The following is a 24,009-nucleotide window of genomic DNA, read 5'->3' on the forward strand; positions in this document are numbered from 1 at the left end:
ACATTTCAAAGTTGTAAATGATGCCCGTCCGGAGACTTTACTGACCATGTGGAGGTTAATCTGATCTGTAGCAGTACTTACTAAATGTGTGGCACACATTCTACATATTGGTGTGGATGTCCTCAGGCAGGAATTATAATCAAGCATGTGCAATTTAAAACAGATTTGACAGTCTTTTAATTTAACATCCGGAGTTTAGATCTCTTTCCAATATTAATCTCAATGGTTCAGTTTCCTCACAAAGTGTTTCCCATTATCTAAAAGACTGATTGTGCACTCCAAAGCAAATCAAGGTACAGTATGATAATTGCTTGTTCTCCTTTTTATTTAATACCACCCAAGACTCTTTATGCAGCTCTTTGTAAATACCTCCAGAACTCCCCCTTGTCCTAAATCCTCTTTAAGAACTTGGAGGAAATGCCTGCTCTATAATAACAACGTACCTTTTGAATATTAATTCCTGCCAATGTTTTATTCGCTATTCAAAAGAATGGGTTTAAAAAGTGAGACATATTCTCTTATATTGAGAGATATTTAGCCAATAAGCGTTTATCCACGTTTTCTAGATTACTCCAAGATTGGGTTGTTAATAATGCTTGGTATCATTTTATGTGACAATGCCTCTCAGCTCCAAGGGGGCAGCCATTTCTCTCTGATTTATTCTTTGTGATGCTGCCCTTTAACCTTGACCCCCCCTGCATTTATCAGCCCTGGAAAAAATGTAAAGACCACTGCAGCATTATCAGTTTCTCTGGTTTGACTATTTATAGGTATGTGTTGAGTAAAATGAACATTTCTTTTATTTTATTCTATAAACTACTGACAATATTTCTCTGTGTTGCAATTCAACAGACGCTGGAATGGAATGGCTGCCATATATGTAGGTTGAGATTTAAGAACAATTTAGAGTGGTCTACATTAAAGAAACTGCAAAATAAATGTGTTTATATTTATTCTTATTGTTTGTGTTTTAATATAAGACAACAGTCAGTGATGGAGAGACGGGGATGATGTGATAAAATAACAGTTATTCATCACTGTTATTACAATTGTGACATATTCTGTCACAATTACCTCTAATGCTTCTTGCTCAGGGAATGATTTGTTTACTTCAGACTCGTAATGAGCTGCATGCAATTCCACATTTGCAGCCAATTGATCTGCAGCCGTGTAGCTAGGCAGTGGTATAATCCTCTTCTCTAATTTGACATTGATGGCTTCATTATTCATGCAAAGGGAAATTGTTCTAGTTGGCTCAAAGGTAAGATGAATTGGACGCAACCGATACGGGACATCTAGATTTTGAATTGCATTTAATACTGATACAGTAATAGAATGATTACAATTTTCTCTCAGATAAAATCATTTAACATGCCACAAAGTAAAATAGCTGCATGTCATTAAAGCAGTGAAGCTCGGATGGACTGCATCTTAACCCATTAAGCTTCTACAAGCTACAAAGTGTTTGCATCTGTGCCACTTTTTACACCAGTAAAATAATAGAATTGTGAATAAAATACACTGAATCAGGAGAATATACACTTAAAAAATGTAATGGCTCAAGTGTTAAGAAATAAATAACTGATACACCTTTGTTTTCATGGAACAGTCTTTTGTTCTTCTTCTGGCACGCTGTAAGATGTTGGTCCACCACTCTTCATTGGATTTTGATTAAAAAAATGTTGTGACATACCCAAGAGGCTGTTCATGTAAAAATAAGTAATTTAATAAATACTAATACATGTACAAATAAAACTGTAGTATGGTTAAAGCAGATGGACTGGATGACAGCTCTTTCTTGTCATTGATGTGATGTAAAAACAACACAAAACAAATCGAATAAATCAATGTACTATAGGTCGGATCTTTCATATAAGGAAGTATGTGTCACATTTGTTTGGTACAGTAAATAAATAGGTTTGATCCTCAGTGTCACACCATCCTCATGTCTCAGCCTTGACAGGGTATTTGCAGGAATCCTGAAGTCAAATTTAATACATTTTAAGACCTTTTTTAAGACCCTTTCCATACATTTTAAGACCTCATCGCAACTTCGAGTTCTAACCGGTTACTAGGGCTGAACGATATACCCTGTCATGGCAATAACCGCGATATGCGCATGCGCGATATTCACACCGCAGGGACATGCAGTTGTATTAATAAAAAAAAAAAATGCTAACGCACTTTAGCACAAAATTCAAAATAAAGATACCCTTATTACTTATCGAAACTGCACATACAATATATCCGATTAAAGCTGAGAGTCCACGGATTATTTAAGTATAGTATCTAAGCGATCCGATCTCGCAACAGGGGAAGCAAACACAGACATCACAACACGTACCTTTTACGTAGCTTTTACGGGAGATCGTCTCACCGTAGCTGTCAATCTGATCAAAAGACGTGTTCAATGGCATTAAAACGAGAAACAACGCGGCTGAATCGGTTGATCCATAGGTTTATAATGTCTCTGTGGCTTTGAAGCAATTGTTTATAATCCATAATTCCATTTGTATGTAAAAATCGGAGCACAAAGTTATCTGCTAATGGTAGCCACCAGAGTGTATGCAGTTTCCGGTTTTGGCTACGCGTCACTCTCACTATTTGGTAATGTGTGTGTGTTAGACTGCGCTGGACTGCCGCATAGCCAAGACCAGAAGCAGCAGCCACTCTGGTGGCTACCATGCATTAGCAGCTAACTTTTGCTCTGCGATTTTTACATAACAATGGAATTATGGATTATAAATGAAAAACAATTATACAGAGACGTTAACAACCTATGGATTAACCGATTCAGCCGCGTTTTTTCTCGTTTGAATGCCATTGAACACGTCTTTTGATCAGATTGACAGCTACGGTGAGACATCTCCCCTAGAAGCTACATAAAGGTACGTGTTGTGATGTCTGTGTTTGTTTCCCCTGTCCGAGTTCGGATCACTCAGTGATGATACTATATACCTAAATAATCTGTGGAACCTCAGCTTTAATCGGATATCTTGTATGTGCAGCTACAATAGGTAATAAGGGTACTTTTATCTTGAGTTCTGTGCCAATGTGCATTAGCATTTTTCGCTCGGGGGTCATTTAGATGCTTCTTATGAGACTTGTGTTTTGTTTTGGTAAAAATGGTTTGTATCGTCAGTTAGCTGAGATTATTTCCGTTAATCTGGTATAACACATTAATAGGTTCTTAAATATTAAGATCCCCTGAGACACAGTGTCGTGAAAAAAAAGAGTAAAGTACCCGCCGGGACTTTGGGGCTTAACAGGTTAAAAAAAACGCAATATATACCGCAGGGGGGGGGGGGGGGGGGGAATCGCGATGTCAGTTTTTTTCAATATCGTGCAGCCCTACCGGTTACATTGGCGACACACTTTACCTCACATTTACTATATTGATTGTAAAATAGCACAACTAAACAGAGTGCAGACAGACTACTGAAGCCTCCTCTCCACATGAACTTCAACCTCTTTGTGAAGGTCAGGTTTAATGCAGTATGCTGCTTTGTTGCTTCTGTACTCTGTGCTCTTTCATTCCAGTAAAACTCCTAAGAAACCATTAGAAACCAGTATTTGACCAATAAACAAAACAATTGACCAAACTTTGAACTATGAAATATATTAAACTTTGGTGAGCTTCAGCGGGGTAATGCCATATAGGAGCTCCCTCACACATACCCAGGGGTTAAATTGGGCTGGGGCTGTCCGGGGCTAAGCCCGGCACATAGGACGATGCTCTGACGTCATCACCCTCACACATTTGTCATATGTTTACAAAAAACGATATATATGTTAAGACTTTTCTCGTTCTTAATATAGACTATATTTAGGGTCGATATGTGTTGACCAGTGACGTGCAGTGAGGTTCATGGCTGGTGAGGAACTGACTCTTTCAGAGTCAGATTTACAAATATTATATTCTGACCTTAATCGAAATTTTCGGTTATTTTCAAAAGCTTTTTTAGTCTGATGCTTCGATTCATTTTAAACAGACCGTTAATCAAAAGGATACCCACAATCTAAATATTGGATTGTTTTTTCTTAGTAAGATCCCATTTTCATTACAATTGGGGTCTTACCTTGACTTGAAGATGCAGTCCATGCTATCCTTCTGGACAACAATCTCTATTACTTTTTTGTAAAAGTCCTCCTTATCTTCCTCTAGTTTCAAAAGTCTAGTTTGTTGTTTGCGTCTACCGTCTCTGCGTAGAATAACAGTAGCAACAAGAACCTGTGGGCTCACTTGCGCCCCCTTCAGTGCGGCAGAGGTTATGGCTGCCTCCTCTGGTGCTTTTTTCATTGCCGTTGTACGGCGAGCCTAAATATCATATATACGTGAAATAAGTTATTTAGAGACTATGGATGGTGAGGATAAATGTAATAAAGGGATCTACAAACATTACATTGGTGACATACAATGAGATGGTGCAGGCATGCGCTTAGGGCCCGCTTTCCAGACAGTTTCTGTGGGGTGACACATTCTGAGGTGAGGCAGAGCTCATCTGTGCCTCACCTCACCCCACAGTAACTGGCTGGAGCGCGCTCACAAAATAAGTGCCCACGCTAAATTAGTGCCCGCGCTCCAGCCATACTGTGGGCTTACGTGAGGCAGAGCTCGTCCCTGCCTCACTTCTCATCGCTACCCGTTCTGCCTCCCCTGACTGCACGTCGCTGGTATTACGTTCCCTTCTGAGCTAGGGGAATCAAAGGGAAGCAACACAACCAGAATGGGATTGGTAAAAGTTATAAGCTGTTTTAATGCACAACCGGTGAACAAAAATGGCGGGCAAGCAGCCTGAAACACACAAATTGCCACAAACACTGGTTTAAATAACAAACAATAGAGGCCCCAAGGGCGCAAGTTTAAAGGGGCAACCAAACTAAGGGAGGACTCTAAAAAGTGAGTCTAAACGCATACAGGGAAACTAAATACTCACACACTAAATAAAGAAGGGAACAAAACCTCACTGTAAAAGTGGTACAACTAGCAAAGGAAGGCTGTAATAAAACACAGCTAGGACAACAGTCAAACAATACTAAACTAATCTAAGCACATCTAATCAACCTAATCTAAGCACATCTAATCACAATAACACGGTCCACACAAGTTAACCCCCAGAATGAAGAGCAAATAGCGAGAGGCATCTGTTCACTCAACAGAGCCTCCAGAGTGATGATTGTCCCCAGCTTTGTAGTCTTCTCCAGCAGGTGTGCGCTGGGCTTGCACAGGGATTGGAGAACGTCGGGCCCGGCGTGCTCCAATCAGTGTCCTCGGAAGTGGACCAGGAGATGACAGCCAATGATGTTGGGGCAACCACACAGCTCATTTACATAATCACACACAGCTGCAGGCAATCCCAAACAGGTTACCGAGCAGGCAGAAACAGCAGCCGTAACACTGGTGTTGACCTTACTTTAAAATAGCAGATCTCTGTGACCGGATATAGTTTGGCTTAGACCCCGGCCCCACGAGGACGCATACAGTAAAACGCATACGCAAACGCAAAAAAGTCTTCCGTTCACACGCATTCGATTCGTTAACGTGTCTGTTCACACTAGACCGCTGGAAATGCTGGAAACGCTGTAGTATATATACCAGGCCTGTAAGTGGCGCTAATGCCGCCACAAAATACACCAAAAGCAGCGAAGAAGACCCCGGAGCATGGTTGCCCTGCTGTTTAATCTCCGCGATGGACGGCGTGTTCTCCTGCTGTATATCTCTCAGGTAGATCACCAGCAGATAAACCTCCCCCCCCCCACCCCCACAGAGTGGAGCAAGGCAACAAAACTTAAAATAAGAAGCAGCATTTTATGGCACGCTATCCATGGGGCCACCTTGAGGGGGTTTCCCGACATGTTGTTTCAGTCAATTAAAGGGTGTTTCATGTTGTCATTGCTGTAGACCTTCTTAATACCTTGGAAAATGCCGTTTAATACTTTTTAAGAGCCTTAATTTTCGCTAAATTGATTTATCAACTTTTAATACTTTTTAAGACCCCGCGGACACCCTGCTTGAAGTGAGTAATCGTGATTCTGGAGATAAATGTGATTGTTGCAGCCTCTGTTGTCTCTGGTCATATTTTGTTTTATCCAGCAGCCATAAAAGCAAAAACCCTTCCCACAGAGAGCTCACACACATTTTTACATTACATTATATTACATTGCATTTAGCTGACGCTTTTATCCAAAGCGACTTACAATAAGTGCGTTCGACCAACAAAATACAAACTTGAAGAAAACAGAATCATATAAGTACATCAGGTTTCATAGAGCAAAAACATTTCAAGTGCTACTCAACTGGCTTTAGATAAGCCAGCCCTTTATTAGTATATAAGTGCTTTGTTAATAGTTCTATCGCTCGAAGTGGAGTCGAAAGAGATGAGTTTTCAGTCTGCGCTGGAAGGTGTGTAAGCTATCTGCTGTCCTGATGTCAATGGGGAGCTCATTCCACCATTTTGGAGCCAGGATAGCAAACCCACGTATTTTTGCTGATGGGAACTTGGGTCCCCTTCGCAGCGAGGGTGCAGCGAGCCGTTTGGTTGATGCAGAGCGGAGTGCACGTGCTGGGGTGTACGGTTTAACCATGTCCTGGATGTAGGAAGGGCCAGATCCATTCGCAGCATGGTACGCAAGTACCATTGTCTTGAAGTGGATTCTAGCAGTTATCGGAAGCCAGTGAAGGCAGCGGAGGAGCGGCGTGGTGTGGGAGAATTTAGGAAGGTTGAAGACCAGGCGAGCAGCTGCATTCTGGACGAGCTGCAGAGGTCGGATGGCACATGCAGGTAGACCAGCCAGGAGGGAGTTGCAGTAGTCTAGGCGTGAGATGACGAGAGCCTGGACCAGAACCTGCGTCGCTTTCTGTGTCAGCTGGGGACGCATCCTCCTGATGTTGTAAAGCGTGTATCTGCAGCAGCGGGTTGTAGCAGCGATGTTTGCAGTGAAGGACAGGTTGTTATCTAGGGTCACACCCAGATTCCTTGCAGTCTGAGTCGGGGAAACAACATAGGTGCCAATGTTGATTGTTAGGTCAAGAGTGGGACAATCTTTTCCCAGAAGTAAAAGCAGTTCAGTCTTGTCAAGGTTGAGCTTGAGGTGATGATCAGACATCCACTGAGAGATGTCAGCTAGACAAGCAGAGATGCGTGCGCTGACCTGGGTCTCTGAGCGGGGAAAGGACAGAATTAATTGGGTGTCGTCAGCGTAGCAGTGGTATGAAAAACCACGCGGGCTAATGACTGATCCGAGCGAGTTTGTGTACAAGGAGAAGAGGAGGGGACCAAGAACAGAGCCCTGAGGGACCCCTGTAGTTAATTGACAAGGGTCGGACTCGGACCCTCTCCAAGTAACCCTGTAGGTGCGGTCTTTGAGGTATGAGGTGAGGAGGGAAAGTGCAGAGCCTGAAACTCCAAGTTCTTGGAGAGTGCGAAGGAGGATCTGATGATTCACCGTGTCGAATGCAGCAGACAGGTCCAAAAGGATGATGACAGAGGAGAGGGAGGCTGCTTTAGCAGTGTGCAGTTCCTCAGTGACAGCAAGGAGGGCAGTTTCTGTGGAGTGACCTGCCTTGAAACCAGACTGATGCGGATCCAGAAGGTTGTTCTGATGGAGATAGCAGGAGAGTTATTTAAAGACAGCGCGTTCAAGTGTTTTAGACAGGAACGGGAGAGAGAGGACAGGCCTGTAGTTTATAACATCAGACGGGTTGAGAGTGGGTTTTCTTTAGGAGAGGTTTACTCTTGCCTCCTTGAGACTGTTTGGAAAGTGACCAGAAGTTAGAGAAGTGTTGATGAAATGGGTGAGAAACGGTAGAATATCAGGAGCGATAGTCTGAAGGAGGTTTGAAGGGATAGGGTCCAGAGGACAGGTGGTAGGGCGGGCAGAGGTAATGAGGGTAAGAACCTCACTTGGAGAGAGAGGGGAAAAGGAGGTTAGTGTGTGGGTGGAAGGAGGGTCTGGTGACCCAGCGGTGAAGGTGAGTCAGAAAAAGAAGAGCGAATATCATCAACCTTTTTTTCAAAGTGGTTAACAAAGTCGCTTGACAGAAGGGAGGAGGGGGAAGGGGCTTTGGGGGGGTCCAGGAGGGAGGAGAAGATGGAAAATAGTTTTTTGGGATTGGAATAGGAAGATTGGATCTTATCTTGAAAGAAAGTGCTTTTTGCCTGAGAGATCGAAGCAGAGAAAGAGGAGAGGAGAGCCTGATAGGTTAGGAGGTCGTCACGGTGTTTGGATTTCCACCATTTCCGCTCTGCTGCCCGAAGGACGGTTCTATTAGCATGCAGTGCATCATTTAGCCAGGGAGCAGGAGGGGACTGACGAGCCTGACGAGATGTGAGAGGACAGAGAGAGTCCAGAGAGGATGAGAGAGTAGAGAGGAGAGTTTCTGCAGCCGAGTTTGGAGGTAGTAGTTGGAACGAGTCTGAGGAAGGGAGGGCTGAGAGCACCGATGAGGCAAAGGTAGAGGGGGAGAGGGAACGAAGGTTACGGCGGACAGGTGCAGGATGGGAAGAGATTAGTTTGTTATGTTTGGAAAGGGGTAGAGAGAATGAAATGAAGAAGTGATCGGATGTGTGGAGCGGGTTTACAGAGAGGTTAGAAGTAGTACAGTTCCTTGAGAATATGAGATCAAGGACATTGCCAGCTTTATGAGTTGGTGGGGATGGAGACAGTGAGAAAGCAAAGGCGGTTAACAGAGATGTTAGTTTGTCTATCTTCCCTGTCTGGAGGTTGAAGTCTCCGAGAAGTACAGCGGGAGGACCAGTTTCAGGGATGTGTGAGAGGAGATGATCTAATTCCTCCAAGAAGTCCCCCAAGGCGCCTGGTGGACGGTAGAGAACAACAATGGTTAATTGTATAGGATGGGTTACTGTGACGGCATGGAATTCAAAGGTGGAAGGAGTGAAGTTAGGTAGCTTGAAGAGGGAAAAGCTCCATTTGGGAGAGAGCAGGAGACCAGTGCCACCTCCTCTGCCAGTGGGTCTAGGTGTATGGGAGAAGGAATATGCTGTGGAGAGAGCTGCTGGGGTGGATGTGTTGGATGGAGTAATCCAGGTCTCAGTGAGAGCAAGGAAATCCAGGGTCTGCAGGGAGGCGTAGCGAGAGATGAAGTCAGCCTTAGGAACAGCTGACTGGCAGTTCCACAGGCCGCCTGAAACTAGATGTTGGATCTCAGTGGAGCATGTGGGATAGACGAGAGCAGGCCGGTTATATCGATTACGAGATACACGGGGCCAGTGATAATTGTGAGAAGACACATAAACAGGAATGGAGAAAATACACATGATTATAGTATGAGGGGCTAAACAACCAAATAAAATAAAACACCAGCGATACTTTAGCTCAATCAAAGTAGGATTTGCCTCCTCTTTGCCTCCCTCGTGACTCCCGCAATGTCTTTGTCAGTCTTACTCCCGCAGGACTCCAATGTCTTTGTCAGTCTTAGCCTGTCTGACGCTGAAGCTGACGCTCCAGGAAAGTGCTACCTAAAATGGACACCTGATTGCTGAGTTCTCACAGCTGTGGGGGGGGCACCATTTCCCAAGGTGCTTTGCTTCCTGTTGTTACCCTTGGCCCAGGGGCGGAATGGCCATCGGGAATACCGGGAGTTTTCCCGGTGGGCCGGTGCTGTGCGTGGGCCGGAGGACTACAAAAAAATATATATATATATATTTGTTATCCTACCGGCCCACATTTGTAAGTGTTCCGGCCACTCCCTGGTTGGGGTGTGGCCCACACCCCACTGGGCTGGGCTGGGCCGTTTTGATAGGCTACCAGTGGCGTTTTCTCCTGGAGGCCAAGGGAAGCCAGGCTTCCCCTGTTTTTTCGGATTGTAGTTATAATTTTAATAAATAAATAAAAACACTTCGTTTAATTTTGGAAATTCTTTGTTGTGTGTTGCTGCCGGCCCGTCTCTCCCCCATTCTCATTGAGTATTTTACAAAGAGTGAAACAGCGCCCCTGTAGATATTATGGTGAAACAGTAGATGGCACTCTCTGTTGCGAGAGGAGGCTAGCCGAAATTGTCTTCCCTTGGTGAAAAAAAATTGAAGGATTGACCAATCAGATGAGGCTCACGTCATGCCCCTGCCAACCTGTGATTGGTCAGGGCCATGCCAAGGGAAGCCAGAGGCGGCTGGCTTCCCTTGCCTCACAATCCAATCAAATCACATCAACTTAGTGTTGCAGTGACGCATCATAAAAGCCGGAAGTAAGCTGCGCTCGGTTTCCCTCGACAAAAAGGCAATGGGATTTCTCCATAGGATTTTGGAAAATAGCTCGAAATAAGGTCAGTGGAAAACGAACCTGTTAGATAAATGCACGTTTTGTTCAGTCGGATAATATCCACATGTCTACCCTACTTTTATAATTTTCGAATCATAAATCTAATCGATAGAAGATAGATAGTGTCACTGCATAACTCTCACCGCCGTTAGAAAGTAGCAAGCAACTGAAGCAAGTGCAATTATGGAGGTTGGAGATTTGGAGTATTTAATCAAAAATAATTGTACTAAACTTCCGCTACAGCAGCAACAACAAATACAATCTGATGACAGGCCAATGCCCAAACTGGAGCTGTGTACAGCGAGGAAAAAAGGAGCGAATCAGACGAAAAACGTTAAAGGTCTCCTGATTTAGTTTGTGAATGAATGCTTATTAGAGTTTCGGCTGGAGAGTGCGTGCGGACCTGTCGGTTAGATAGCAGGCGTGTGTAAGTCCTGCATCTGTATGATACAAATGTGTGTGAAATGATACCGGGTGCTGTAATCACTCATCTGGTTAGGTTATTACATTGACCACCACACCCCCGACCCAAATAAAGGATGCATTATTGGCTTCCCCTAATTTTTTCCCCACGCCACGCTACTGTAGGCTACCTATGTTCTATCTATCAGATAGTTTCACTTTCACACATCAGGCCCGTAGCAGCTGTCACTGCGCAGTGAACGATCAGGAGTGAGTGACTGAGAGACCTAGCTGGCAGTTGCTTACAGATGGATAAACAAGCTCCAAAGCGTAAAGGCGTTTTTGTATAGTTTGTGTATACAGTATACAGTATTGTAGCAAGCCCTGGGTTCAGAGGGAGGGGCTTGCATAGGGGAGTGGGGGGGGGGTTGGCAGGGAAACGGGGTTCAGGGGGAGTGGCTGTACCCGTAGGACAGAAAAGGGGGAAGTGACGTCTGACTCAGAGGTCGCGCGGCTGTGGAGAAGAACGTATGAGGGCCGTACAGGCCATAATTCATACTGGTCCTCTCACGCACATACATTCTCCTTTTACATACATTTATTTTCACTCTTACATACATACATTCTCCTTTTACATACATATATTTTCACTCTTACATACATACATTCTCCTTTTACATACATATATTTTCACTCTTACATACATACATTCTCCTTTTACATACATATATTTTCACTCTTACATACATACATTCTCCTTTTACATACATATATTTTCACTCTTACATACATACATTCTCCTTTTACATACATATATTTTCACTCTTACATACATACATTCTCCTTTTACATACATATATTTTCACTCTTACATACATACATTCTCCTTTTACATACATATATTTTATAATATGCATGTCTGAAGAGAATATATGTATGCAAGAGAAGAATGTATGTATGTGTGAAGACAATATATGCATGTGAGAGAAGAATGTATGTATGTGAGAGAGAAAGTATAGTGGAAACGGAAGGAGTATGGTTGAAACGGAAGGCAGGTCATTCTTGCACTGTGATTGGCTCAGAAGGTCGAGCGGGGCGGGCTCATGTTCAGAACTTCTGATTTCAAATCAACATAACATGATGGAGGGAGATGAATCGCGTAGATTGCAGCAAGCATTAGGGGTTTTAAGGAACATTTTGTCAACCCCTGAAACTGTCACATCCCTGGCCAGGTGTCCTTGCGGGTGCGTTCGCTTTACTTATCAGAGCGTGCCGTAAGGGCGGTTACTCTTTGGTTTATAAACTCCCGCCTGGGACGGACTGATGCATTAGATTATGTGCTATATGGAGGGGACTTTGACAGAGTATTTCTCACAAAGTACACAGTAAAAGTACTTCAATGTATTGTTAGTAGCAGTCAAACTAGTACCAAGTCCAACAGTGTCAGTTTTATGAAGAACTTGTGGTAAAATATATTTGTAAAATGAAGAGCTACTGATTTGAAAAAACGGCTCTCTGTATAGTTTAAATCTCCTAACAATGTTGTCCATTTATTCTTCTCCCCTCGAGTCCAACAGTGTCAGTTTTATTAAGAACTTTCAGTAAAAAGTATTTGTAAAATATGAAGAGCAGCTGATTTGAAAAGACAAACGCGAGAGACGGCTGAGTGACCGCAGTGCAGAATCGCTGTAGCCTATAGTTTAAATCTCCTAACAATGTTGTCCATTTTAGACACATGCTTATTATATTTACAGCCTTAATAACATTCATTTTCTGGGCTCAATTTGTGTCTTGGCCGTTTTCGTTGTGATCGCTAAATTCACCTTGTTTCCCCTTGTTTATAATTATGGTTCAACGTTCCAAGCAAACGAGTGCTTTTGTTTTGAAATCAACTTCCGCGAGTATCGCGCCCCCCCCCCCCCCCCCCTCGCTACAATGACCATTAGACCATTTAGTAAGGTAAAAAACAAAAAGCAAAAACGCCTCGCAGACACTCTTCCATTTACTTGTTTAATAAATAAAAACAAATGGTCCGTCGATACACGGAGTCATCTAACCCTAACCCTCTCCCTCTATCATGTTGATTTGAATCAGAAGTTCTGAACATGAGCCCGCCCCGCTCGACCTTCTGAGCCAATCACAGCGCAAGAATGACCTGCCTTCCGTTTCAACCATACTCCTTCCGTTTCCACTATACTTTCTCTCACACATACATACATTCTTCTCTCACATACATATATTGTCTTCACACATACATACATTCTTCTCTTGCATACATATATTCTCTTCAGACATGCATATATTATAAAATATATGTATGTAAAAGGAGAATGTATGTATGTAAGAGAAGAAAATATATGTAGTAAAAGGAGAATGTATGTATGTAAGAGTGCAAATATATGTATGTACCCAGGAGACCTGTATGTATGTCAGAGTGACACATATATGTATTTCAAAGGCGAATGTCTGTCTGTAGCGTGCCACCTCTCTGTCTGTCCCAGGCGCATGTATGTCTGTACGACGTGCCCCGCTCTGTCTGTCCCCGGCGACTGTATGTATGTACGAGTGAACATATAGGTATGTAAAAGGCGAATGTATGTGCGTGAGAGGACCCAGTATGAATTACGGCCTGTACGGCCCCTCATAAGAACGTGGTGCCCACATTCTGTTACTGAGTTTAGGCTAGTTAGCTAGCAGGTTTATTGTGTTGGGTGCAGTCACTTTTGCCTCCACTTGCTGTTCAAATAAATGTTGAAAGAAAAAGTAAATCTGTTTACAGTTCTGTTTCAAATGGGTGTTGAGAGATGTATCCATAGATTTAGTCCCTAATGTTGCTCTCAAAGTGCATCAGATTGACGCATTTAACATCAACATTAAAAAAAAAATGCCCCTGGACCCCCCGAGAGGAGGTTAGGTCCACCACCTGCCCACACCCCCTGTTAAATTGTCTCACCCACATTGAGGATGCTTCCTACGCCCATGTTTTATTCCATGTGTCAAGTCAGGCAAATTGGGTCCAAATGTTATTGCATCAATGATCTGTTAACATTAAAATCACTAAATATATGCTGTAACTATTTTGCTCTAGGCAACTCAAGTGCTCAGGTAATGTGATTACTATATGAATAATTGTCCAAAATAACATAAAATGCATAGGTTTTTTGTTAAGTGACATACATTCGTCGCCAGCCGGCCGATACATGCCGCACATTAAGTGGGCCTGTCTGTCAATTAATCCCCGGGCCACTTTTTCCCCCCAGTCCGCCCCTGCCTTGGCCTAAACTCACTGTGATCTGAAAAGCAACGTTTTTTACAGCATCATTACTAACAGTGCTTTGAGTTCTAGTGCTCGTACCCCACTGCAGGTTCAGCTGTTGCACATTTCAACAGGAATTATTTTTGGACTGACCGTCTCTCCTGGAGCTCTGCGGTCCACTCACTCAGGCTTCTGTGTTTCTGTTGGGTTTTTATTTATTGGTCTTGAGCTCTTTGCAGTTTACAACACATTCAGGTTAGTAAAACGCAATGAAAATGGCTTGGTAATGAACAATAGTTAAATAAAGTAAATATTATGAATAATCATAATTATCAAACATAGCATGTTTTTCTGCCTTTGTCAATTCATATTAAAATCGTGATGAAACCCATTTGTAGTAAATGAAAGCCTAATAATATGTTTTTAACAGTCATGTATTACTTTATAAATACCTATAAGAATTACACTTCAAGTAACACGTTGTGATATTTTAACCAGTAGTTAAATGATATACTACTGAAATTATGGAGTTTTTAACATTTTAATGAAAACCATCTTTCGAAATTCATGTTTTTGAATTTCCATTTCACGAAGTTCTTCAAGGTGTGCAATTACCATGGAGAGCAATGAAGACTGAAGTCGAGGAGAATTTGGAAAATAATGGGATTCATCTACATAACTCCGGACAGGTGGCTCTCAAAGTGAAATATTTCAATGCATTACCTTGTGTGGAATCTCAGCATAGGTATTCAGTAGTGGCTATCTGTTAAAATTAGGTATTCAACTGTTACCTTATTTACTAACGGTATCTCGAATACACACCGGTGGTTTCTGACTTGGCTCGTTGTCAGCCGGTAACCAGCTGCCCAGACATTTCGAGGTGAAAAAGGATGAAAATGGGGCGTTCGGGTGCCGTGGGAAGAACCTCCGTTTATTCACGTTCTTCACAGTAAACAGTTACATTGACACTGTATTGCATACATACTAGATACAGAACTGCAGCATTAATTTTGGCTCAGAAACTAAAGAGAGTTACATTTTTGTGAAGGAGGATTTTCTTTTTACTGAGCTTGTAAAATCCTTTTTTGTGCACCTGCAATAAGGAACATGTCACAACCTCGATACAAACTGATGAACCCAAATGCACGATCCAGAGACAAAGTCTTGAATGTAACTAAATGTATTTTTAATTCCAAAGATCAGATAATCCCTTTGGTACTGGCATAAACAAAAAGCACTCACAAGGAGGACTAAGCATAACAAAAAGAGGACTTAAGAAAAACTTAAGCCTACAAAATTAACAACAAAACAAAACATGAGTACCAAATGCAAATATAAATTTGGCATTGAGATGCCACCAGATGCAAGTGGTTCACATGTAAATACAATTAAATAGATGAGCTTTTCGAACAATAAAACCACTGCAACTTTGAAACGTAATACAAGTTCCTTGCTTATTATATTCCAAAGTAATTACAATTAAAAAAAATGGTGTGATGTCATTTTTGTATCTACACAAATGGCAGTTGCTTTTCCCTTGTCACTGGGTATAACTGATAGTATGACATCATGATGTATGACAGTATGTGTGACCAAGACTTGTTTTTGTGTCTAATATCGGTACATACATTTTCTTTAACAATGATGGAATCATTTAATGAAACTGGCCCCTTGAAGTAGATCTTCAGCTGCATCTGTGCCTCGTGTGCTACTGTTGGTTTAATTGGTGAGGTTTCCTGCTAGGTGAGTGTGTTAGGATATCGCAGGTTTTAATAAAATGGTTGGCTGCCAGATAATTAGGTGAGCAGGATTGTTGCAGTAGTTACGCAGAAGTATTAATGATGGTGGGAGATGCAGAAGGAGAATAAAAGGAGCCAGTCCCCAAAGAGAGTCTGTCAAGCCTACAAGATAATTTACCAGCTCTATTTAAAATGTAACCCTTTTAACTGTCAATTGCAGCTGAACACATTCCCCTCTGCGCGCTCGCTCCTTCTCAGAAGGACGCACATCAACTTTTAATTTTAGACTCAGATCCTTGGCTGGCACTCTGAAAATACTGCTTGATGCTAGAGAGGGTAAAATGTGTCTGCACACACAGACACATGTTGTGTTCAAAATTCCAGGAAAGACAGACGACTTCTAAGTGTAACTATTTATTATGAGAGAGCAAAAATATATATATCACTTGGCCAAGGACTCCGTCACGGCATAGAAATCACAGGCAGCAAAGCTGTAATCTGTAACGTTGGGTTACGTATTGTAACCCTTGTTATATTAGCACAGGCGGAGCCCTCTACTGGACTCTATGGGTACTATCTTACCCCGCGAGCATTCTCCCACTGAGACTTCTATAGACGTAGCCGGCATTGGGCGGGCCTACCTGAATGCGCGCGCATCACACCGCATAAAAGGAGGCCTCGCCTCCTGACTATCATCCTACACCTCTCTTCAGCGAGCGGAATAGGACAGACAGTGCCCTGAGTAGAGGGCTCCGCCTCTGCTAATATAACAAGGGTTACAATATGTAACCCAACGTTATATCTCTCACAGGCTCCGCCCTTTACTGGACTCTATGGGTACAGTGGGTGGAGCCGCGATGTATACGCGCACTGTCGTCCAACAACAATATTCCACCCTACTGCCCCTGACCGGCTTTTATGGTCAGCAGCTGCTGCCCCACATTCTCCCTTAACCCGGTTATAACCGAGGAGAAAACTGGGCTTTGGCTGACAGAGCACACCCTGCTGCGCTTACCTCGCAGAAAGTGTGCTCAAAAAACAGTGCCGGGGGACCCCCGCCCACAGACGGATGGGGAGAGCCCCCCCGGCCCCGAATGGGCTTACTACACGCCTGCCTCCCTGAATCCCTAAGGATAACAGGGAGAGCGCCAGAGCCCCTGCCCCACACTCAAACACTGACCCCGTGCAGAGTGTGTGGACTAAAGTGTGGAGGGCTACCCCCCTCCTGCTCTCGGCAGGAGGAGAGCAGCCCTCCAGCCCTGTAAGGGCCCAGTGCGCCCCTCGCCCATCCCGGGACCCTCAGAGGGCCCGAGAACAGCGAAGGCGCATTACGTCCGGGGAGGGGGTCAGATGCCAACTGACCCACAACCCCCCTCCCCCCTACCCAGGGGCGGATATACCGGGGTGGCATGGGGTGGCAACTGCCACCCTAAACAATAGCCTTGCCACCCCAGCTGCCACCCCAGTTGGCATCTTTGTTTTGAAAGAAAAGTTGTGGCTCATCGGACATTTATGAGAGAAAGTCTCTAATGTCCGAGTGCAAGTGAATGCAGCACAAGATGCACGTCATGTAACCCCTCCCCCGGTCCTGGCGCGAGAGTGGAAATATGATTGGTGGCGAATTCACTTGAACGGGGGGACGGCGCAAAACGAGAAGCCTTTCGGACCCAAGCACTGAAGGAATGAGGTATTTGCGGTCTACACTGACAGAGAAGAGACTGTCAGTTTGGCTGTACTCAGCATTGAATCAAAACGCACTACAGCTGTTGATCTTAATAAGTTTGTGAGGCGTTTTGCTGAACAAAATAGTAATTGCCGCATTCAGCTGTAATAGACATGCCAACTTGATGCTCTGCTCACGGATGACTCGATGAGAATAACAAACTGTTAAGATGATGACCTTGTATGCGTGTATATATTTTTTTCTTTGAGGGGGTCTGCCCCCAAAAAACAGTTTTAAGTCCTGAGAAAGTAAAATAAGACAGTGTGTAAAACTACACTGCCCAGCCAACAGAAAGTAACCACTTTGATTTAACTAGGCCAGTAGGTAGGACCTTCCACTGGATAATAACTGCAGCGATGTTTTAGCTGAATACACGTTTTTTAACCCTAACTGATGCAGTTAGTCACTTCTTTAATGTTGGTTCTTTCTGATGTAAAGTCAAGGTTGTAACTGTATATCAATAATGATATAATTACTTGTTTTCAAATTTGAAGGAGGGCGAGCAAACATCTTGATGAACATTCATCATTAACTCCTCCAAAAAATATAGTTTATTCAATAATAAATGAATATGTGAATCATAACAGTTCTTCACTATATCTGTAAAGTGTCTTTGAGCACCTGTAAAAACGCTAACAAATTAAATCTATTATTATTATTTATTAACAGTGATTGACAGCTGATAGGAATAATATGATTGTTAATAGTATCATATTCATTCAGACAAACATCGATGAGACAGTTAATTAATGTACTTATTGCAGCAGTCTGGATAGATTTGGTTCCCCTGCTGGTCTAAGAGTGAAACAAACTCATTCAGTTATTGTTCAGTTAAAATTCATTAAATTACGTCTGCCACCTTGTAAGGCTTTACTGATGTGCCACAATAATATCACCTATGTGATTGAGTTAAAATATTAATATTGTGGCTTTCCAAGTTAACATTGATTGTAGGGGTGTAGCGGTTCACAAACATTTCGGTTCGGTACGTAGGCCTACCTCGGTTTTTAGGTCACGGTTAGGTTCGGTTCGTTACGTTTTCGGTACAGCAGAACAAATTATCACAAAACATTAAATATATTTTTTTTAATTATTATTAAACTGTGACTAATGTATTCAAATAAATACAAAATATAGTAAAATAAACATTAAGGTGCAGCATTTCGATGAACTGAAATAATCTGTATTTGAACTGTACTAGCACCTAAGCAGCCAGCTTGACATTAGGACTTGCTTGTCATTCTATTTTCATGTTGTTTAAAGAAAGATGAACTTGTCCACATTGCTTGCTGAAAGGGCAGATCTGCTGACACTAACAATGTCTCCTGCTGTGGAGAACACCCTCTCGCTAGGGACAGAGGTAGTAGCAGATACAGCCAGGTAGCGCTTTGCTAACATGGCAACATAAGGATACTTGGCGTTTGTAATAGCTTTGGCTTGGTCTGAACTCTCTGCGAGTGGTGGAGGCTTAAATGCTAGTGGGAGTTGGGTTTGCACTTCAGTCTTTTTTCTTTTGGTACCGGTGATATTCACATTCAGGTGATGCCTTTTCAAATGAGTTTGATGTATTGCCAGCCGCGTAACCAATGTTAGTTGAACAATGCCGACAAGCAGCTTTGGTTCGGTCCACCTGTCTTTGTCCGTCATCCTTGTACGTAACTGCGAAACCAAAATGTTCCAAAACCGGAGACTTCAATGATGCTGGAGGATTTTCGAGCTCAACTTTATCTGCGTTCGCCATTTCGACAGTTCCTCAAATGACTGACTACATTTGAATGCATCCCTGTGACCAGCTCTCATAGTATGCCTCTCGTCCAATGAAATGACTTGGTCGCTCTATGATATATACCTGAGATTACTTCCAGAAAGTTGTTCATGTTCTCAATTTTTTGCGTTTAACGCTATATTCGTTCGGTACACACGTGTACCGAACCGAAGGGCCCCTACCGAATAATTTCAGTACGGGTACCGTTACACCCCTAATTGATTGATATGATTGCGATTTAAATCAGCATATACTTCTGTCAGGGGATGCCACCCCTCAAAATCTCCTGCCACCCTCTTGCCACCCCATGAATATTTGTCTAGATCCGCCCCTGCCCCTACCAGTCCTGTGTTGCCCCCGCCAGCACAGACGAGGAGAAAGAGCCCAACATGTCCAAGAGATAAAACCTTATGAAGGGGCCTGGCGTCGACCAAGACGCCGCTGTGCATATATCCTCCACACTCACACCGTTGAATAAGGCTGCCGACGCAGCCACAGCCCGTGTGGAGTGCGCACGAACCCCCGTGGGGCAGGCTCTCCCTGCCTGTCCGTAGGCATGTGCAATGCACTCGCAGAGCCAGCCTGCCAGGCGTTTCTTGGACAGAGCTTTCCCGATCACACCGCCCCCCACACACACGAACAGCTGTTCGGTGCGTCTAAGGGTAGCCGTGCGCTCCACATAATATGCTAGCACACGCACCGGGCAGAGGAGGTGCAGTCTAGCTTCCCTGGCCCCACCCTGGGGGGGAAGACTAAACCCCCCTAACTCAATCTCAATCTCAATCTTTATTTATTTATATAGCACATTTAAAACAACCTTCAGTTGACCAAAGTGCTGTACAGGCAGTAACTACAATATTAAATAACACAATGGGAGAATTAAAAACACAATAACTAGAAACATATACAAAATAAATAAATAAAAAACACATACAAATATAAAAATGTAATGTTCAACTAGTATTAAAAGCCAGTGCAAAGAGGTGAGTTTTTAGCTGAGATTTAAAAAGTTCAATAAACTCAGCAGTCCGGATATGTGCTGGGAGGCTATTCCACAGTCTGGGAGCTGCAACACTGAAGGCCCTGTCACCTCTGGTTTTTTTCCTGCTCCGAGGAACCACCAACATATTCTGCTGAGCTGAGCGCAATGCTCTAGCTGGAGCATGGCAGTGCAACAACTCAGACAGGTAATGTGGTGCCAGTCCATGCAATGATTTAAAAACAACAAGTAAGTACTTGAACTGGATCCTGTAACTGACAGGAAGCCAATGAAGGTCTGCCAAAACGGGTGTGATGTGGTCATAACGTCTCTTCCCAGTAAGAAGGCGTGCAGCCACATTTTGGACCAGCTGCAGGCGACGGGTCAAACACTTGTCAACACCAATATAGAGGGAGTTACAATAGTAACTGAATAGCCCTCGACCTGAACGCACTCCTTAGGTTTTTGGGCACAAAGGAGGGGTTCGGTCTGAGTGTCGCGCCGCTCCGGTCACCCCGAATCAGTAAACAACTCGGGTGTACCGACAGAGCAGTTAACTCGGACACCCTTTTGGCTGAAGTTAAGGCAAGAAGCAAAGCTGTTTTCCACGACAATGCTTTCCGAGAGGAGAGCTCCAGAGGCTCAAACGGCCCCGAGGCCAGAGCCTCGAGCACTAGGGGCAGGTCCGACTGTGGGGTGGAGGCGTGCACTACTGGGCGCAGCCTCCTGACCCCCTGTAAAAATCGCGACATCAGTGGTTGACTAAAGGCTGACCTGCCGCCAAATCCCTCATGGCAGGACGAGATGGCTGCTGCATACACCTTCACTGTTGAATGCGCAAGCCCTCTGTCCACCAATAACTGTAAGAAGGATAAAATAGAGCCTAACTCACAAGATAGAGGCTCTATTCCCCGCTCCTCACACCATCGCTGGAATCCTAGCCACTTTGGCCTGTAACAGGCTGTGGTGGATCCAGCTCTAGCTGCCTGGATAGACTGAATAACACTGTCAGACAATCCACCCTGTCTCAGCCTGTCCCTCTCAGGAGCCAAGCCTGGAGAGGACGGCCGAGAGTGGGTAACGCCCCGATTGCACCTGCCTCTTGAGACATCGCCCCCCAGAACTGGGGACCCGCCCAGGGCTGGCCCACCTTCATCTGTGTCATTTCTGAGTACCACGGCGCCCCAACGCGGTCCGGAGCCACTAGGATGACTGACAGACGTTCTCGCCTCACTCTCCCCAGGAGAGGGAGAATGAGACGCAGCGGTGGAAAGGCATAGAGCAGCTTCCTTGGCCATGGCTCGTGTGCAAACGCGTCCACCCCCAAGGGTGGGTCGTCGCTCCGAGCCACGGAGAACCACAGGGCACAGTGGCTGTTTCGCCGGCTGGCGAACAGATCCACTTCCGCTCTCCCGAACTGGGCCCAGATCTGCTTCACCACCTCCGGGTGAAGCGTCCATTCGCCTGGCAGGGGGCCGCCCCTCTACATGAGGTCGACCCCCCTGTTCTCCAGTCCTGGGCTATGGAGGGCTCTTAGGGCTAAAACCACCTCTGAAGCCCACAACCACAGCCTCTCCGCTGTGGTCAACAAGGCGGCGGAGCGGACTCCGCCCTGCCTGTTGATATAAGCCACTGTGGTGCTGTTGTCGCTCCTGACCAATACATGTCTCCCTTGAATTAGGGGCATGACATGCTGGAGGACTAACACTACCGCCCGTAGCTCTAGGAGGTTGCTGTGTCGAAACTCTGTTAGAGCCCAGCGCCCACCTATAGCCCTCTTCAGGCAGGTCCCTCCCCATCCTGTTCTGGATGCGTCCGTGAACACTGTGATGTAGGAGGTCCTCCGTCCCAGTGGAGACCCCCTCCGGAGGTGATCCGGGGACCCCCAAAACCGGAGGTTGCCCTCCACTGAGGGGGGGATGGTCACCAGCCGCCGTTTGTGCCTCTTGGGATCCAAACGCAGGCTGGAGAACCACCTCTGCAGGCGGCGCATATGCAGTAACCCCAGCGGGACCACAATGTGAGCAGCCGTCATGAGACTCAAAGTCTGCATGACAGTTAAAGCTGTCACTGTCGCCCCCTGTCGCAGCCTGTGAACCGCCCGGAGAAAGGACGCACTTCTGCTCTCTGACAGGGTGGCGCGTAGCGCGCCTGCATCGAACACCACTCCCAACTACAACGCCTGTTGGTGAGGTATGGGGGTGCTCTTTTTTCAATTGATCGCAAAGCCTAACTTGGTTAGGTGCGTGATCAATTGTGCTGTGCATAACATTGCCTGTTCCCGGGACCCAGCCATGACTATGAGGTCGTCTAGTAAAAGGAAACTCTCATGCCGTGGGCGCGCAGCGGTTTAAGCGCAGTGGCCACACATTTACTGAACGTGCGTGGGGATAGGGAATAGCCCAACGGTAGTCTGTTGTACTTGTAGGCTATCCCCTGGAAGGCAAAACGCAGACACTTTCTGTGCTCTGGAGCAATTTCTACATGAAAGTACGCGTCTTTCAGGTCGATGGTGGTGAACCAATCGCCTGGCTGCACAAGCCCCAGTAACTGTTTCATAGTTAACATGCGGAATTTCCTGCAGGAAATGTGGCGATTCAGGCTGCAGAGATCTAGAATAGATCTCAATTCCCCTGTCTTCCTGAGAACCAGGAAGTACATGGAATAAAGATAATTCTCCCTGTGCTGAGGGTGCACAACAGACACAGCCCGTTTCTGCACCAGAGCCTGAATCTCTGCTGAGAGGAAACACATCTCCTCCTGGGAGGACAGATTTACCTCTTGCATGCCCATAAAAGAGGTGGGTGTGGGACACCTACAAGACAGTGGTCCATGTGATACAGTGGTACAGTGTATAGACATGTGGTACAGTGGGACGCTGCAAAACTGGAGTGAATGGCCCCGTTTCAGCGTCCTGTCCCTCCACCTTGTTAGCGCACAGCTGAGTTTCCATTCCCCAGAACATTGTGTAAATGGACAAGCCCTCAGGTGTAGGGCAGCAGCTATGAAGCTGTGATACTCTCTGGTGACCCGTTCCGCTGCAAAACTCCCCGCGAAGGAAGATTTGCCCATGGAGGGTTGACACAGAAAGGGCCGATTATTTACTGAGGACCCTGAACGCACCGCCGCACGCTCTTGTGTGAGCGCGCGCTCCACCCTAATGCTGTTCTCACCACTACAGTAAACAGCATTCATCGGAGTCTTTATAGGCGTAGTGTGTTTTACTAAGGTCCCTGAACGCACCGCAACGCACTCTTGTGTGAGTGCGGGCTCCGCCATAATGCAGCCTTTACCACTACGGTAAACTGCATTGGAGTCTTTGCTCTAGGCGTAGTGTGTTCCCTGACAGTAATACGCCGGCCATAATGTCCCTATAGCATAGCGCTCTCCTTTAGATAGCACTCCCTGCGGTTCATCCCTCTCATCTGCGCATGCCCACTAGCCACCTCCTTTACAGGAGCTACAGCTGGGGCAGCGAATGGGGAATTTGTACGGTTAACATTGTGTGTAAGTGTAGCCTTTGTGGAAACAAAAGACACTTAGACTTGGATACAGATCAACCTCATTCTTATTAGAAAACTTAGTGATCTGTGCATTATACAGGGAGGAGGCGGGATTCGCCCCCTCGTCCCGGGCGGAGAGATTTTCTCCCCCCGCCAGCCAGATCCGTAAAGACAGAAAGCCCGTCCCCGTGAGTGCCGGCACGCCGGTTCCACGGGGTGGACCGAAGAGGTGGAGGGCGCCGCGGGCACGGGATCTCCGTGCCGGCACCTCTCCCTTCGTCTCACCTCTCTACTGAGGTCTTTGAACGCACCGTGGCCCGCCCTCGGGGGAGGGGGGCCGCGCGCCGTCACAATGCCGTCTCTT

This window comes from Gymnodraco acuticeps, unplaced genomic scaffold (assembly GCF_902827175.1).
Source record: "Gymnodraco acuticeps unplaced genomic scaffold, fGymAcu1.1, whole genome shotgun sequence".
NCBI lineage: Eukaryota > Metazoa > Chordata > Actinopteri > Perciformes > Bathydraconidae > Gymnodraco > Gymnodraco acuticeps.